We start from the raw sequence: 17,642 nt of genomic DNA, 5'->3' as shown, positions 1-17,642 counted from the left end.
TCTGTATCTTTTTATCAGTTGGTATTTTGTTAAGATATATTAACAAAAATAGTAGATAATTAAACGTTCTTTCCAACAAAATCAAGAAAAAGGGGCTGGCCCCTTAAATTAGGGGCCAAGACACTCGTAAACTCTACTACAAATAACTTAAAAACGATCAAAATTTTGTAATGCAAGATAGAAGCAAAGTTGTTGATTGTAGCAATATTTATCAGGTAAAATCATTTTCACACCCATTTATGACGTAATTAGGGATTTTAAGGGGCCAAAGTACTTAAACTTTGATGCACTATATCTTGAGAAGGAGACATATTTTGTTAGGCAATGTAGAAAAGAAAATGTTTGCATTGATGATTCTAATCGATTCCACTAATCAAAACTCTAAAGTATGTCCCCATTAAGGATCTAGAGGGCTGGCCCCTAAAATATTCAATCATTTGTATCTCAAAAATGAACAACAATTTTAGATGGGTGTAAGAACAAAAAATGTTAGTATTCGTGAGACCTTTCGATTGAACTCAAGAAAAAGGGACTGGCCCCTTAAATGAGGGGCCAAGACACTCGTAAACTGTATTACAGATAACTTGAAAACAATCAAGATTTCAAATATATTTGGTACCTAGCCTTTTTACAAAATTGATACCAGCGAGATTTTAGTCACTGTAAGTGATTGAGACACAAACTTTTATAAATGATAGACAATCGATTGAAGATATATTTAACGGGTTTTCTTTTGTCAACCGTCACTTCCGGTACTCACCAGAAGAGTTCAAACAATTTATTTTTTTCACAAGTTTAACTGATTATCTTTGGTGTTTCATCTTCCATGATTAACAGTGGTGTACACTAAACAAATGTTTAAAAAAAACCTAGCTTTTATTTTCATAAACCTCTTTTGTTCGTCCGTTTTCGGTCTCGAGACAAAAAACCTAGATTCACCAAGATCGCAGATTTGGCAGAGAATATCGATATTTCATCGTATCATATAAAAACAAAATCGGGCGGAAGACCTAATCGTTACTCGTAACGAGATCTTGTTATTTCAAGAATTCCGCAAATTTACGAGTACCAACCTTTCTTTTTTCTGCGTTTTGAATTTTGATGGAGACATCACAGTTCAAATTCAAGTAGTGTTTGGAACAGTAGTTTCTCATGGATTAAAATCGCACAATTCTTTTTTTCTGCATGTATGAGTTAAAGGTCAACTTTTTTGCTATTTACGGGGTTTTGGGGATTCCTAATTATCATGTCTTCCAGATAACAGGTTAATACAACAAGTACATTTTCGTAGATTAAAATTATCTAAACATTTGGAATCTTGTCATTATCATTATTTATATGATACATTTTATCTATACATTTTATTATAGATATCGTTACTTTTTTACCTCTGATATTCTATTAAAACATAAACAACAGCCACGTAAAGTTAGGCAGTGCAGTTCACATATAAAATGGCGACTCTCGATATACGCGTGAATTTTATGTTTCACGTGCAGATGAAGTGTAAAAGGGGCCCAAGATTTGTGGAATTTAGGCAACATTAATCATCGGTAGTTTATCCACATCAATAGCTGCAGATGTAGGTTGACATAAGACATGCCAACCCGAAGTTTCCAGCAGGACAGGCTACAGATCTTTAACTTCATTACATTATGAAACAAACTACTGACATATTTAATGCTTAATGTATGTTACTATAATGTAGCTAAATTGCTGAACAAGCATATTTGGTGTGTCTGCAGACAGGTAACAACCTCTTAAACTAACCCTAACCCTGTACAACCATGTACTTGTTACAACTCGCCCCCACCTAATCCTAAATATGTGCAGTCAGTTAATGGCACACTCAGAGCCTATAAAGGAATTTAATAGGGGTTAAAGAAGATAAATAACAATTAGTGTGTTCTACTTACAGTATACATGTAGCTAGATCAAAGTTATATGTATATATGCATTTAACATTTCTGGACTTTACACTAAAGTATTTCATCTCCTTAATATATGTCATAGAAATGCTCAATAAACCCTAAATTAAAGTTGTGAAATTTTTACATAAAATATTAAACAATCATGACAGCCTTGAAACTACATGTATATATAAGCACTGGTGTTCCTTTCTTTGTATGTATTCAATATAAGATTAAAGCCTTATATGATAAAAGAATATTAATGCATACAATATTTAGGTCACTGAGTGACTTAGGTTATCTGACTTATTACAATTAAATTTCGTCTATCGTCGTGCGTCTTGTTAACAATTGAACATTTTAAACTTCCTCTTGAAACCTACTATTTAGTATATAAAAGATAATTATGTTGAAAAGATACATATGCCTTATATCATTATACCCCCCGCAAACGAAGTTTGGGGGGGGTATATAGGAATCACCTTGTCCGTCCGTCCGTCCGTCTGTCTGTTTGATTCGTGTCCGGTCCATATCTTTCTTATGGAGAAACATTAGAAGTTCTTACTTCACACAAAGATTGCTTATGACCTAAGGGTGTGTCATGACCTTGAACCAAGGTCATAAGGTCAAGGTCACTGGCAGAAAAAGTGCAAAATTTGTGTCCGGTCAATATCTTTCTTATGGAGAAACATTCGAAGTTCTAACTTCACACAAAGAATGCTTATGACCTAAGGGTGGGTCATGACCTTGAACCAAGGTCATTCGGGCAAGGTCAAGGTCACCAACAGAAAAAGTGCAACATTCGTGTCCGGTCCATATCTTTCTTATGGAGAAACATTGGAAGTTTTAACTTCACACAAAGATTGCTAATGACCTAAGGGTGTGTCATGACCTTAACCCAAGGTCATTCGGGCAATATCAAGGTCACTGACAAAAAATTGCAAAATTCGTGTCCGGTCCATATCTTTTTAATGGAGAAACATTGGAAGTTCTTACTTCACACAAAGATTGCTTAAGACCTAAGGGTGTGTCATGACCTTGACCCAAGGTCATTTGGACAAGGTCAAGGTGAATGGCAGAAAAAAGTGCAAAATTCTTGTCCGGTCCATATATTTCTTATGGAGAAACATTGGAAGTTCTCAGTTCACACAAAGATTGCTTATAAGCTAAGGGTTTGTCATGACCTTGACCCAAGGTCATTTTGGCAAGGCCAAGGTCACTTGCAGACAAGTATAAAACTCGTGTCCAGTCCATATCTTTCTAATGGACAAATATTGGAAGTTCTTAATTCACATCTAGAATGCTTTTAACCTGAGAGTATGTCATGACCTTGACCAAAGGTCAATTGAGGAATTTCAAGGTCATTGTTATAAAAAAAATCGGGCTTAGTATACCAATAATTCAAAATGTTTTATTAAGTGGCTGCTTGACATGTGGAATTTCGTTTGACAGAGTCATGTTTGTTAACATAAGGATGCAAATGTCCTTATGCATTAACAGTTAACTTTAACTAAAATGGAATTTAAAGAATAGAAATTGGTTTTTGTACTCATATAAGCATTAACAGTTTTAAAAAATAGAGCAGTTGTTATTTATAGAAAATGGACGATGAAATAGATTCATCCAATATTTTCTATAATAGAAAAAATACATGAGTTCTGATTTTTCTTAGCGGGGGGTATCAATTGTGAGCTTGCTCACAGTACCTCTAGTTTTGTTCTGTTGTTGTCTTTTTTTTTAAACTGACAAGAGCTGATACACTGACATAGGAATGAATGCAAATCAAGTGAGAAAATAAGGCAGTCTAGCAATTTTTTTTCATTTAAATTGAAAAATTTTTGTCTGGCCCCTGGAAATCAGAAAGGGGTGTATAAGTAAAACATGTATACTCTAGCATCTTTAGTGCATTATTGAAAACTTTCACTGTAAGATGTAAAATATATTTTGTCCGTGAACAAATTTTTAAAAAGTATTTCCTGTCATCAGAGTAATTCACCTTTTCAATATTCGGTCATGCACTCTTATTACCTAAACTTTTCACCCAAATAATTAATTCTATAGTTCTTGTTGCAAAATTCAGGTTGTGGAGGGTGTGCTTATTACAATGTATCAATTTTTTCAATTTTACTTCAGAATGAAACTATGAAATGAAAGTATGAGATAAAGCAAACTGAGAGTAAACAAACTTCTATATTTACGGACAAATATATCTTACAGTAGACCTAACCTTTCGCAGATTTGTGTCAAACTAATTATATCCTTCGGAGCGGGGGTATACTGTTTTACCCTTGTGTGTCTGTCTGTCTGTCTGTCCGTCCGTCCGTCCGTCCGTCTGTCTGTCCGTCCGTAACAAAATTTTCTGTCGCATTTATCTCAGCAACTACATGTATTTGTCACAGATGCTTGAAATTTTAACACAGTGTTTGTTAAGGCATGCCATATCGTGGGATATATTTTTGTACCAATCCTACGCCAACTTCCTGTTAAATGACGACTTTGCTTATTTTTTAACCAATATTTTTAAACAAATTTTCGTCAAAGAATTCTCAGCAACTGTTTATTGCAGATGCTTGAAATTTTTACACAGTATTTGTATATGCATGCCATATCGTGGGATATATTTTTGTACCAATCGGACGCCAACTTCCTGTTAAATGACGCCTTTGCTTATTTTTTAACCAAAATTTTCAAACAAATTTTTGTCAAAGAATTCTCAGCAACTGTTTATCGCAGATGCTTGAAATTTTTACACAGTATTTGTATAGGCATGCCATATCGTGAGATATATTTTTGTACCAATTAGACGTCAACTTCCTGTTTAATGACGACTTTGTTTATTTTAAGCAAAAATTTTCAAACAAATGTCTGTCTAAGAATTCTCAGCAACTGTTTATCGCAGATGCTTGAAATTTTTACACAGTATTTGTATAGGCATGCCATATCGTGGGATATATTTTTGTACCAATCGGACGTCAACTTCCTGTTAAATGACGACTTTGTTTATTTTTAGCAAAAATTTTCAAACAAATTTCCTTCAAAGATTTCTCAGCAACTATTTATCGCAGAAGCTTGAAATTTTAACACAGTGTTTGTTAAGGCATGCCATATCGTGGGATATATTTTTGTACCAATCGGATGTCAACTTCCTGTTAAATGAGTACTTTGTTTATTTTAGCCAAAATTTTCAAACAAATTTTCCTCAAAGATTTCTCAGCAACTGTTTATCGCAGATGCTTGAAATTTTAACACACTATTTGTTTAGGCATGCCATATTGTGGGATATATTTTTGTACCAATCGGATGCCAGCTTTCTGTTAAATGTCGACTTTGCTTATTTTGCATATTCACATCAGTGCAGGGTATCACTAGTTAGCATTTGCTCACAGATATCTTGTTTTTTTTATTTAAACGCCAATTAAAACACATTGAAACTTATTAAAAAGGCCAAACGATTTATACCTTGGCAGATTGTATATCTAGCTGTAGGTCTGTAGCTATAGATGTGAAAAATTCGGATGGACACGTGGATGGAGCTACAGTTCAGTATGTGCTGAAAAGTTGCATTTTTCGGCGCACTAAAACTTGCGCTAGTTTGGGACTATAATTTAAAGCAAAAATTTGACACAGATTGCTTGTGACCTGTAAATATTTCCTGACCTTGAGCATATTGCTAGGTTTTTGATTTTTGCTGATTTATTTAAAAAATACCAGCTGTTGAATTTAGTCATTTTTTGGCAAAGTACTGCATATAGAGGACCCCTCGATAGGTACATGTAGTGTTCATCAATTCAGGGTGGACAAATGGAATATAGGCATATTCACAAAAAAGAAAACCCAGTTTGCTGTCAGATTGACAGCATTTCTCTTGTTAATGTCATAAATTCAAAATAAACTCCGTTTAGAAAAATTTATAATTTTTTTAGAACATTTGATAATCAATGCTTTAAGGAGGTTGGAATCTGAAATACCAGTGATGTCAATCATCCAAAAACATCTTGGATATAAAGATGGGGACCTAAGATGTTCATTTATTTTATTTGTGACCTATGTCACAAGCTATTTTTTGGAAATATGGGGTCCCAAACAAAAATGATAATTTTTCTTAAAGCTGCTTGGTCCGATTTTATATCAAATTTTGTGCACGTTTTTAAACGATGGCTATGTTAAGTATATGTAAAATAATAGACATTTCAGTAGTTTTCCTAGTCAATTAAGCCAAATTTCAATGAAAAAATTATTTACAAGATTTGTTAACAAAACAAACGACATAAATGGGGTATCGCGTTATTTCGCCTCATGTTGAAATTCACCACTGGCGTCAAGACGGGTATGGTTGTACATGTATTACGACTTTGACATCGCTATAATTAAATGTCGTAATGTTTAGACAAATTAAAATTAAATCTGTGTATGTTTTTTTTCGCTAATATTTCTGAAGTTTGCTTTGTTTACAATCGATGCATAGAATGCGGGTTGAATAAACCTAATCATTCGGGGGACGAAACCAAACAGTTCCCCTTTCTAAACATCCCATGATGCATTTTGGTGTGTTTTTACGTTTGTCCAAGAGAAACTATTTTTATTTACTTTGAATATTTTTAACTTTGAAAGAAGACCGATTCTGCTGGTGTAAATAGGTAGTTATAAATGGTTTCTTTGGACAATTATTTGATACTATAATAACAAAAAAATCGGTCCAAGCAGCTTTAAATTATTGCATTCATTTTGCATGGAAATTGATTCTTTGAAAAAAATCAAACAAATATTTATAGTTGGAACTTCTATATTTACGGACAAATATATCTTACAGTAGACCCAACCTTTCGCAGATTTGTGTCAAACTAATTTTTTTATTTAAACGCCGATTAAAACACATTGAAACTTACTTAAAAGGCCAAACGATTTATACCTTGGCAGATTGTATATCTAGCTGTAGGTCTGTAGCTATAGATGTGAAAAATTCGGATGGACACGTGGATGGAGCAACAGTTCAGTATGTGCTGAAAAGTTGCATTTTTCGGCGCACTAAAACTTGCGCTAGTTTGGGACTATGATTTAAAGCTAAAATTTGACACAGATTGCTTGTGACCTGTAAATATTTCCTGACCTTGAGCATTGGTCATTTTTGCAAGTTCAAGGTCACTGTGTGAAAAATGCTGCATATATTACTTTACAAAAGAAAAATACTCGAGTAACTATATTTTCTTAATGGGGTGTATCATATGTAAGCTTGCTTACAAAACCTCTTGTTTGATGTACATGTAATGTTATATGCAGAAATATACGTATGAGAATTTTTGCAAGTTAAACAATGTTTGTTTATTAATTGAAAAAAAAGAAAGTACAGAAACTGTTCTTCAGGTCAGCGATGTGGCACATGGGTATCTTGTATTTGATTGCACTTAATTTTGTAGTTGTTTTGCCAAATAATAGTTTTTAAACGGGTTTTCCTAAGAAAAAATCCGGTTATTGAAATGGTGAAATGGCAGGCGGGCGGGCGGCTGCCAAAAGGGTACAATGTACCCCTAATGTACGGATAACTCCTACAATTTCCAAGATAGGGAGTTGTTCTTTTGCAGATCAATTGGACTTGAAGTGTGCATATTGCTAGGATTTTGTTTTTTTGATAATTAATAAAAAAAATACCAGCTGTTGAACCTGGTCATTTTTTGGCAAAATATTGCATATGGAACGCCATAGCTGCCTTATGTGGCTATTTCATAAGAAGATTGTGCTTTAATTTATAATGCTGTGGTTCGAGATTACAAATGTTTAAAACTCAGTCTTCAAAAATAAAGTTCAGTGTGACCTCCTTCACATTAAAAAAAATCACCATCACATAAAAAAGCACCATCTTCGTCCAATAAAGCACCATCTTCATATAATAAAGCACCATCTTCATATAATAAAGCACCATCATCACATGAAATAACCACAGCATAATTTAATAAAGCACATTCTTCATATAATAAAGCACCATCTTCACGTGAAATAGCTACAGCATAATATAGCAAGAGACCCAGGGGCCACATCGCTCACATATTCCAATGTATTTTTGTAAAATTTGTCCCCCAGTTCTGGCCCTTCTTTACCCCCGGGGACCATGATTTAAACAAACTTGAATCTACACAATCTGAGAATGCTTCAACACAAATTTAAGCTTTTTTGGCCTAATAATATTTAAAAAGAAGATTTTAAAAGATTTTCTCTAAATTCTCGTATGTAAAAGTCCATCCCCCATTTTGGTCCCACCCTTCCCCCCGGGAACCATGATTTGAACAAACTTGAATCTTCACAACCTGAGAATGCTTCAACACAAGTTTCAGCTTTTTTGGCCTAATAGTTTTTAAGAAGATTTTCAAAGATTTTCTCTATATATTCCTATGTAAAAGTCTATCCCCCCATTGTGGCCATACCCTACCTCCTGGAACCATGATTTGAACAAACTTGAATGTACACTTCCTAGAATGCTTCCATAAAAGTTGCTGCTTTTCTTGCCTAATGCTTTTTGAGAAGAAGATTTTTGAAAAATACAAACAAATTTTTAATAATTCTTTGTTATCTCCCCTTTAAAGAGGGAGTGGCCCTTCATTCGCACAAATTTGAATCTCTTTCACCTAGTGATGCTTTGTGCCAAGTTTGGTTGAAATCGACCCAGTGGTTCCGGAAAAGAAGATGAAAATGTGAAAAGTTTACAACAATGACTACAGACAAAGGACAAATTTTGATCAGAAGAGCTCACTTAAGCTTTCAGCTCAGGTGTGCTAATAAAGCACCATCTTCACATTAAAAAGCCACATAAGGCAGCTGTGGCGTTTCATAGTTGCATATAAGGTACCCCTAATGCACGGATAACTCCTCCTACAGTTTGAAAATAGGGAGTTGTTCTATAGCAGATCAATTGGACATATATCAGACGTTGCATATTGCTAGGTTTTTGATTTTTGCTGTTTTATTTAAAAAATACCAGCTGTTGTATTTAGTCATTATTTGGCAAAGTACTGCATATAGAGGACCCCTCGATAGGTACATGTGGTGTTCATCAATTCAGGGTGGACAAATGGAATATAGGCATATTCACAAAAAAGAAAACCCAGTTTGCTGTCAGATTGACAGCATTTCTCTTGTTAATGTCATAAATTCAAAATAAACTCCGTTTAGAAAAATTAATAATTTTTTTAGAACATTTGATAATCAATGCTTAAAGGAGGTTGGAATCTGAAATACCAGTGATGTCAATCATCCAAAAACATCTTGGATATAAAGATGGGGACCTAAGATGTTCATTTATTTTATTTGTGACCTATGTCACAAGCTATTTTTTGGAAATATGGGGTCCCAAACAAAAATGATAATTTTTCTTAAAGCTGCTTGGTCCGATTTTATATCAAATTTTGTGCACGTTTTTAAACGATGGCTATGTTAAGTATATGTATAATAATAGACATTTCAGTAGTTTTCCTAGTCAATTAAGCCAAATTTCAATGAAAAAATTATTTACAAGATTTGTTAACAAAACAAACGACATAAATGGCGTATCGCGTTATTTCGCCTCATGTTGAAATTCACCACTGGCGTCAAGACGGGTATGGTTGTATTACGACTTTGACATCGCTATAATTAAATGTCGTAATGTTTAGACAAATTACAATTAAATCTGTGTATGTTTTTTTTCGCTTATATTTCTGAAGTTTGCTTTGTTTACAATCGATGCATAGAATGCGGGTTGAATAAACCTAATCATTCGGGGGACGAAACCAAACAGTTCCCCTTTCTAAACATCCCATGATGCATTTTGGTGTGTTTTTACGTTTGTCCAAGAGAAACTATTTTTATTTACTTTGAATATTTTTAACTTTGAAAGAAGACCGATTCTGCTGGTGTAAATAGGAAGTTATAAATGGTTTGTTTGGACAATTATTTGATATTATAATAACAAAAAAATCGGACCAAGCAGCTTTAAATTATTGCATTCATTTTGCATGGAAATTGATTCTTTGAAAAAACTCAAACAAATATTTATAGTTGGAACTATTACTTGGTTATGATCTCAATACAGTAGTAGTTGAACACATCTATTGACTTTAAAAGTAATAACCAAGTCAAAGTTTATTAAACCTTGCTTTACTGATGACTTCAAATGCCAGTACATAATGAATACAACAGCAAATGTAAAGATTGTTACAAAATTTTGGAGAAATCAAATTATAACCCAAATTACAAAAATTATAGTAATGCCAACTTTCCAAAACATTGCATACAAATAGTCACACATTTAAAGGGGCATGGTCACGATTTTGGCAAAAAAAATCCGATTTTAATGTTTACAATGCTTTAGAAAGGCATTTTAATAGGCAACCAAAATTTGGGTGTCATTTGTCGAGTTATAAGTAAGTTACAGAGCTTACAGTTCTTTGCTATGTAAACAAAGCTTTTTAGAAATGGTCATTTATTGAATGATGCAATAAATGACAATGAACAAAAGGCACAATAAAAAACATGTACAAAGTAAAATAAGTTACATGTATGTACATAAATATCAAAAGAAAGGAGACAGATCATAAAAAGTCAAGTTTGTGCCTGAGAGCAACAATAAGTTGTATCGAAAGACTAGAATACAATTTCGGCATAATCGACCTAAAAAATATCTAGCCAAAATTAACTGAGTCTCAAGAATAATGCATATCTGGAGAAAAAGGGGGCGTTAACCCCTAGAAGGCAACAATAAAACATTAACATGACTAGATACAATATGGAGGAGGGGTGGGTGGTGGCAGACAGCAAGTTTTCTCATAGGTGTCTATCTTGTCAACGCCCCATAAAAAAAAGAAAAGAAAATATGACAAATAAAATGGTAACCATCAGCCCCTGTCTGAATGGTTATTTGAACACGTAACATATATCTCAACATTAAAACATCATTGTTAAATGAAAATAGTAACCAACAGCCCCTGTCTGATTGGATACACACAGAAATGTCAAATTACATTGAAAATAGTACTATCAGCCCCTGACTGAACAGCACACAGAAAAGAGTTTTAAAATTGTAATGCAGGAATACGGATATATTTCCTGAAAGCATTGGAGTTCCATCTACCCATTGTTTGAATTTGCAGCTCTGAGAATCCTCTCGCGGCTGCAGTTGTTGCTGCTCCAATGCGAAAACTATGTGATTGGTAACGGTTAAGATCAAAATTGCAAAATGAAAGGGCAAGACGAAGTTGTTGTGTAAAGTATTGTTTAGAGATAGGCGTATTATCCATGAAAGAAAATAGGGGGTCAGATGGAGAAGCGTGTTTCCTAACTTTGAGATAATTATGCATTGATTGGTAAGGACAAAAACATGGGTTATTTTTGTTTTGATGTAGACGAAGGGTAGTAGTGTTAGATTTTGCATGTTTAAAGTGGGGAATGTTAATTTCCACATAACCATTTTGATGTTCATCTAAACCTGTAAAAACATTACCAAATAGAAGGAAATGTTGTGTAGGATTAGGTGTTTTGGTAATTTCCCCAATGCGAAGGAATGCACAGAAAGCTAAAATAAACATAGCTTTAAGAAGCAGTTTGGTAAAAAAGGAAGAGGTTGTGTGTTCCAAAGACTGCAAAAGTGAGCTTAAAATTTCTGGAGTGATTGGCAAGCGCGGATCAGTTGTTGGTTTGGATTTATGAAAACCTTTTAACATTTTCTTTATTAAAAATGTTTGAGAAATATCCTGGTAATTTCCCAACTGAAAAATAAAACTGAGTGATGAGATAAAAGTACGAGTTGTTGATGCCGCTAATCCTTTGATGTAACAATGAGCTATAAAAGCTGTTAAATGTTTTAAAGAAGGGGGCAGTGGCTGCTCAGTCGGGCCAAAAAATTGAATCACAAAGTTTTGATAATTTAGATATGTTGCCTTGTAAGCTGAAACTGTAGACTTGGAAAGGGAATTGCGAATGAGTACATCAACTGTCTTAGTCAGATCTTGACATGAGAGGCTGGAACCAGTGTAGGTGTTTTGTCCATATTTGGAAATCTGATGAGGAATTGTGGAACCTGCAACCGAGAAAGTAAATCAGCTGCTGTATTTGCAACTCCAGGAATATGTTGTGCTTGAAAATGGATATTATGTGACAACGACAAAATCATTAGTCTTCGCATGAGTTGCATAAGCCTGGTATCTTTGGATGTGGTTTTATTGATAACATGAACAACTGCAGAGTTATCCGAATGAATAACAACGGTGGAATTAGCTAGACAAGACCCCCAAAGTTCAAATGCTATCACAATGGGTAAAAATTCACGAACTGAAATATGGCAAGATAACCACTCTTGTGAAAATTTTTCTGAGAACCATTTTGTACCAAAAATACCCCCAAAACCTAGATTGCTTGCATCCGTAAATAAATGCAGGGAGGACGTTGAATGAACAATGTGTGATGGGAAGAAGGCTTTGCCATTAAAGCTTTCTAAGAAAACCTGCCAAGCTTTTAAATCTGCCTTTGCTTCCAAATTGAGGTTGCGATGATGATGAGGCTTTTTAAGACCTATTGTCAAGTTAATGAGTCTCCTTAAAAAAGTACGCCCAGGAGGCACTACACAACACGCATAATTTAACATTCCAATAAGGGACTGTAGTTCCTGTAATGTAACAGAATGTCTGTTTTGAAATTTTTTGATCTCTGATTGCAACTGAATAAGCTTATCATTGGGTAATCTAACTTGAAATTGCACAGTGTCTAACTCAAGTCCCAAAAAAGTCAAAATAGTAGTAGGGTACACAGTTTTCTCCGATTTAATTGGCAGACCTATATATAAATTGTTTAAATGTTGAAGTGAAAATTCCAGTTTTTGACCTAAAATGAATGTGTTAAACGGTAGAAACTGTTTCTTTATGCTTAAAATGAATAAAAGGCTAGACAAATTAGCTTGAAAAAGATTTTAAGTGGTATGTTGAACCTTTGTAAATAAAAAAGGGCACGAGCCTTGTTTACATGACAAAGAATTGTGAGCCATTTTTCTTGCTTTTAACTCTACGGCTGACTCACAAATTTCATTTCATCATTAGAAATGCATTTCTTAAGCATTGTAAATTTTAGAAACAGAAAAATAGAATTTGACCAAAAATCGTAACCATGCCTGTTTAATTTCTCATATAAAAATAGGGGTAACATCTCAAAAAATGAGATATGACATGAAAACAGCTAATTTAAGGTACGGTTAGAGTTAATTTTTTCTTGACTTCTAAGAAATTCAAGCTGAATATACAAAATATATCGATAGAAATATCAAAATATTGTTCAAAAATGTTTTTCAGAACAACATGAATGTATCATAATACACAAACTATCTGAAAGTTTAGTTTGGGCTGAAAATTAAAAGGCTAAAGTAACAATAATCTAAAACTAATGAGTTATGAAAATTGTTCATTTTTTTCTTGAAACCTTCCGCCACAAAATATAGTCTCTTACTAAACTCTGTAAATATATGATTTTCTTAAAACAATTTTATTCAGTATGGTTTATTAGGCAAATAGAATCAATATAGGATTAAAAAAAGATTTAGTTAAGAGGTGACATATAATTGTTACCCCAAAAAGAGAGGAGCGAACCTGTTTAATTTTTCTGAATACCGAAATCATAGCTCATGCCTATTTTACTAACAATTAAAAGAATGTTCCTTACATGTAATTATGTAGAAGTATTCAAATTATTGTGTCCAACCAGTCAAATGTTGGTCATCAAAGTGTTTAGCTCTATATGATAGGTCAATTTGATAGTTTTGTTCTAGCTCATTGAATTTAAACTTGTAAATTAATCAAAATTAATCTAAAATCATTAATCAGTTTACTATGTCTTAAAATGATTAACTTCTAAATAAAACAAATATATGGTATAACACAAATTTCAAATAAATTATAACAATACAAAACAAACTCAATTTAGTTTAAAACTAACAGTACTAAGGAAATTGCGCAATATATGCCAATGTTATTCTTTTAAAATTTCAAATATGCTTGGTTAACTTGGAAGGACAGGGACATTAGTGACATTTTTTAATCAATGCTTAGAAAAAAGAGCATCATATATTACCTTTTTATAAAAAAATATATATATAATGCTCATCACTCTAAACATAAACTTTTAGAAAGAAAAGGTATCCTATTAAATGGTTCTTCCAACATTCTGATAGGCTGAATATGCTATTTTATATTATATTTCTGAAAATCCCCCCCCCCCCCCCCCCTCCAACCAATCGCGGAAATTGAAAGAAAAACAACTTTAACTTCTGATGCTCATTTAATTGTAAAAATTGGACAACGATATAAAAATAAGTACTTGATGATATACATGTATCTGAAATATTTACCCCGTAAAGCAAACATTATATACCAGTAATTTATATAAATCATTGTCAGGAAATATTTCTAACCTAAACCATTATAATTTATTCACAATGAATACACAATCTAATGCAGATATTACTTAACATCTCCGCTGTTGGCATAGCTTTCGATGGTTGGGATTCTTATATCCGTCACACATGTTGCAAATGGGTGAGAGTAAAACTCGGTTGACATGCGAAGACAATGGTCTCATATCTGTAGAATACAAAACTTGCGTTTATATCCTTGTATCACAAGCAATAGTTTGTTGGAGAAGAGAGTGTGTGTGTTTGAGTATTTACCTGGGTTATTTCTGGTTGCCCTCGTAGAAGATATAGGTGCATTCGTTGATGTAGTCGATTTTGAAGTAGAGGGGAAAGTGTTGGTCAACTTTGTAAAAGTTTCTTTGTAGTCTTCAATTTCGAGGGCTTCAATAACCTTGCTCGTTTTGGGAGACATCGTAGATGCAAAAAATCCTTTCTTTAATGAAGCTGCTATTGTCGAAGTAGGGTGAGGGGCGATCCTCTTTGTTGAACTTTCGTCACAGTCCTCAATTTCAAATGTCCGATCAGAATTATCTGTCTCTACAAAGGCATATTGCTAAAAGTTACGCTTTAGCTCAAGTTTTGACACTGTTCGATAAAATAAACAATGTTTATATTAATACTTAAAAGTAATTCCTGTATCATTGCTATCCGTTATATTGTAAGCAATATTTACATATTAATACTACAATATGACTTTGACTACCTGAAAGAACTTGAAAAAATAAAAAAATTAAAATTAAAATGGATTTAAACAGATACAATAGAAATATTATAATTACCTTTCATGTGTTTACGAATTATTCGGTGCACAAAGTGTTGAAAACCGCTGACTTCCAAACTTACAAACATGCATGTTAAAAATGGAATAAAAAGATTCATTTTATATGATTAACCAAATGGAAATAATCCCTTTAAACAGTTCGGTATCAATATATACTACTCCTAACGTGCACATTTTAATGACACTTTAGAAGATACCCATGTTTTATGAAAGAGATGCCTGGATATTTTTTAAAAAGCGTGACTTGTTGATTTTGATAGAATATAACTTTGCAAATTTATGTCAAAGTTCTGTCAGAATATTGCGGAAAAAGGCTTTTGTAGGAAGTGTACGGTTTTAATTATTCTGTGGTTGTTAATTTAGTTTGTATTTACATAAAAGCACTAACTACGTTTACAAATCCACTTTTGATGCATGCATTTTTTGATTTCTTTTGCAATGATATCACTATTTTTAATTTTTATGTGTTTAAAATTGTCTAGAAACACCAATATTATAACATTCAAAGGATTTGACAGTGTACTGTAGTTTGTGTTCAAAACGATCTCAAAAGTAAGTGGGCTGATTTTAGTCCATAATTATTTTATTTTTTACATTTTAAAAGAAACTACAAACAAGCATAATGTAGCTATTCAATAAAAGTTATAAAACACAGGCAAGTGTCAATTCGTCATTTCTTTACTCAAGTATAATTATGTAAAATTATGAAAATTGGTTTTTTTTCTGGAAATCTTTGAAAGAGGCATGGTCACAATTCTGGTCAAATATATATATATATATTTTTTACTTTAATGTTTATAATGCTTTAGGAAGACATGTTTAAAATGCAACCAGATTTTGTGTGTCATTCGTTGAGTTGTAAGCAAATATATAGCGTACAATTCTTTGCTATGTAAACACAGCTTTTGTTTGCAGTTTGAATGTTGATGTGAAAATTCCCGTTTAAGACCTAAATGGATGTGTTAAAAATTAGGAACTGTTTATTTATACATGAAATGATAAAGAAGATAGACAACTCAACTTGAAAAAGATTTTTTTACTGGTATATTGAATCTATGTTTTAAAAAACCCAGATGCGGGCCTTGTTTACACGGCAAAGAATTATGAGATTATGAGCCCTGTATTTTGTTTATAACTCTTTATACGAATAACACTCAATTGCAAATTTTTATTTGATCATTAGAAATGCATTCTTAAAGCATTGTAGATAATAAAAACAGAAAATATAAAATTTGACCAAAATTGTGACCATGCCTCTATAAGATCTTTTCAAATTTCAAATAACTTCGAACATCCGCGAAAGCAGTTACCTAACACAGAAGTGAAATGAAATTTTGTTGCTACATTTTATAATAATAAAAATTTTAAAAATGCATCATTATCAAATTTGAACAGGTTCTATTCAAACCAAATCAAATACCGGGTGTAAATTTCGATCATTTCTCTTGCAATTTCGAATTCCTTTCCTACAGCCTTTGTTTTCATTTGAAGAACGTTAAAAAGAAAATTTTGAAGTAATAATTTCAATGGGGCATATCGATATCAGAGCCGATGAATTATTTTAAAATTTGCTATTGTCCGATAACAATATTTATGTACGTACTGTAGATTGGCAAATAATCACGATGGTTTTAATTTCACTATGTTCGTGATTTATTATTTTTCCGTGAAATTAAGCCCATCGTGAATAATATCATCAGTTTTCAAAAACGTATCAATTCTATTACTAATACTTTATTTATTGCACGATCACTTTGTCTAATTATATTTGAAGAGGGTTCGGCAATGTGGGAGAATTAGACTGTTAAATTCCAAATTTTCCGTTTCTCGCCCAGTTTAGGATCTACAAGTTTACTCTCGGAAGATTATATCAACAAGTGAAAAGCTGACAATGTGACAGCAAACCAGGGTTTTTTTAGGAGTTGATGTGTATCAACTCAGTATAGTCACTGCAAAGGGGTTTCCCATCACTGGGTTAAATCACATTTTCGTATTGATGGTCAAACTAATACATCAATTATCAAAATGCAATGATATGAATCATGAAAGAATGACTTCTTTTATCGGAGGTAAAATTTGTTATCAAACGTATTTTAATCAACAGAAAATCATGATTTTCTTTTTGTTAATTGATATCAATCCGCACAACAATATAGGTTCAAGGAAAATCTTCTGACATATTTCATATATTACTAAAGATACATTATTGTTGCCATTAATAAATTGTATAAAACATATCAAGTATGTTTCTTCATAACCAAGAACATTTTTATTGACTGATAAAAATGTCGCTTTAATTAAATTTGACGTATTTGCATGTATATGATATCCGCGCTGTAATCGCTTTTATGCAGATAAGCTCAGCTCATTGGTGGACGTTTAACGTTTTCCCCACACAAGAGTTGAAATTCAAGCACATGAATGCGTTTCATTACTTACTTTATCAAAGGTGAAATGATTTTAGTGTGACAAAACAAAGAGTTGAAGCACAAGAGTTAAAATCAATCAAGAGCTGGGGGGGGGGGGGGGGGGT

Source organism: Crassostrea angulata, chromosome 7 (assembly GCF_025612915.1).
Source record: "Crassostrea angulata isolate pt1a10 chromosome 7, ASM2561291v2, whole genome shotgun sequence".
In the NCBI taxonomy this organism is placed as follows: domain Eukaryota; kingdom Metazoa; phylum Mollusca; class Bivalvia; order Ostreida; family Ostreidae; genus Magallana; species Magallana angulata.
Note: the sequence above shows the minus strand (reverse complement) of the source record.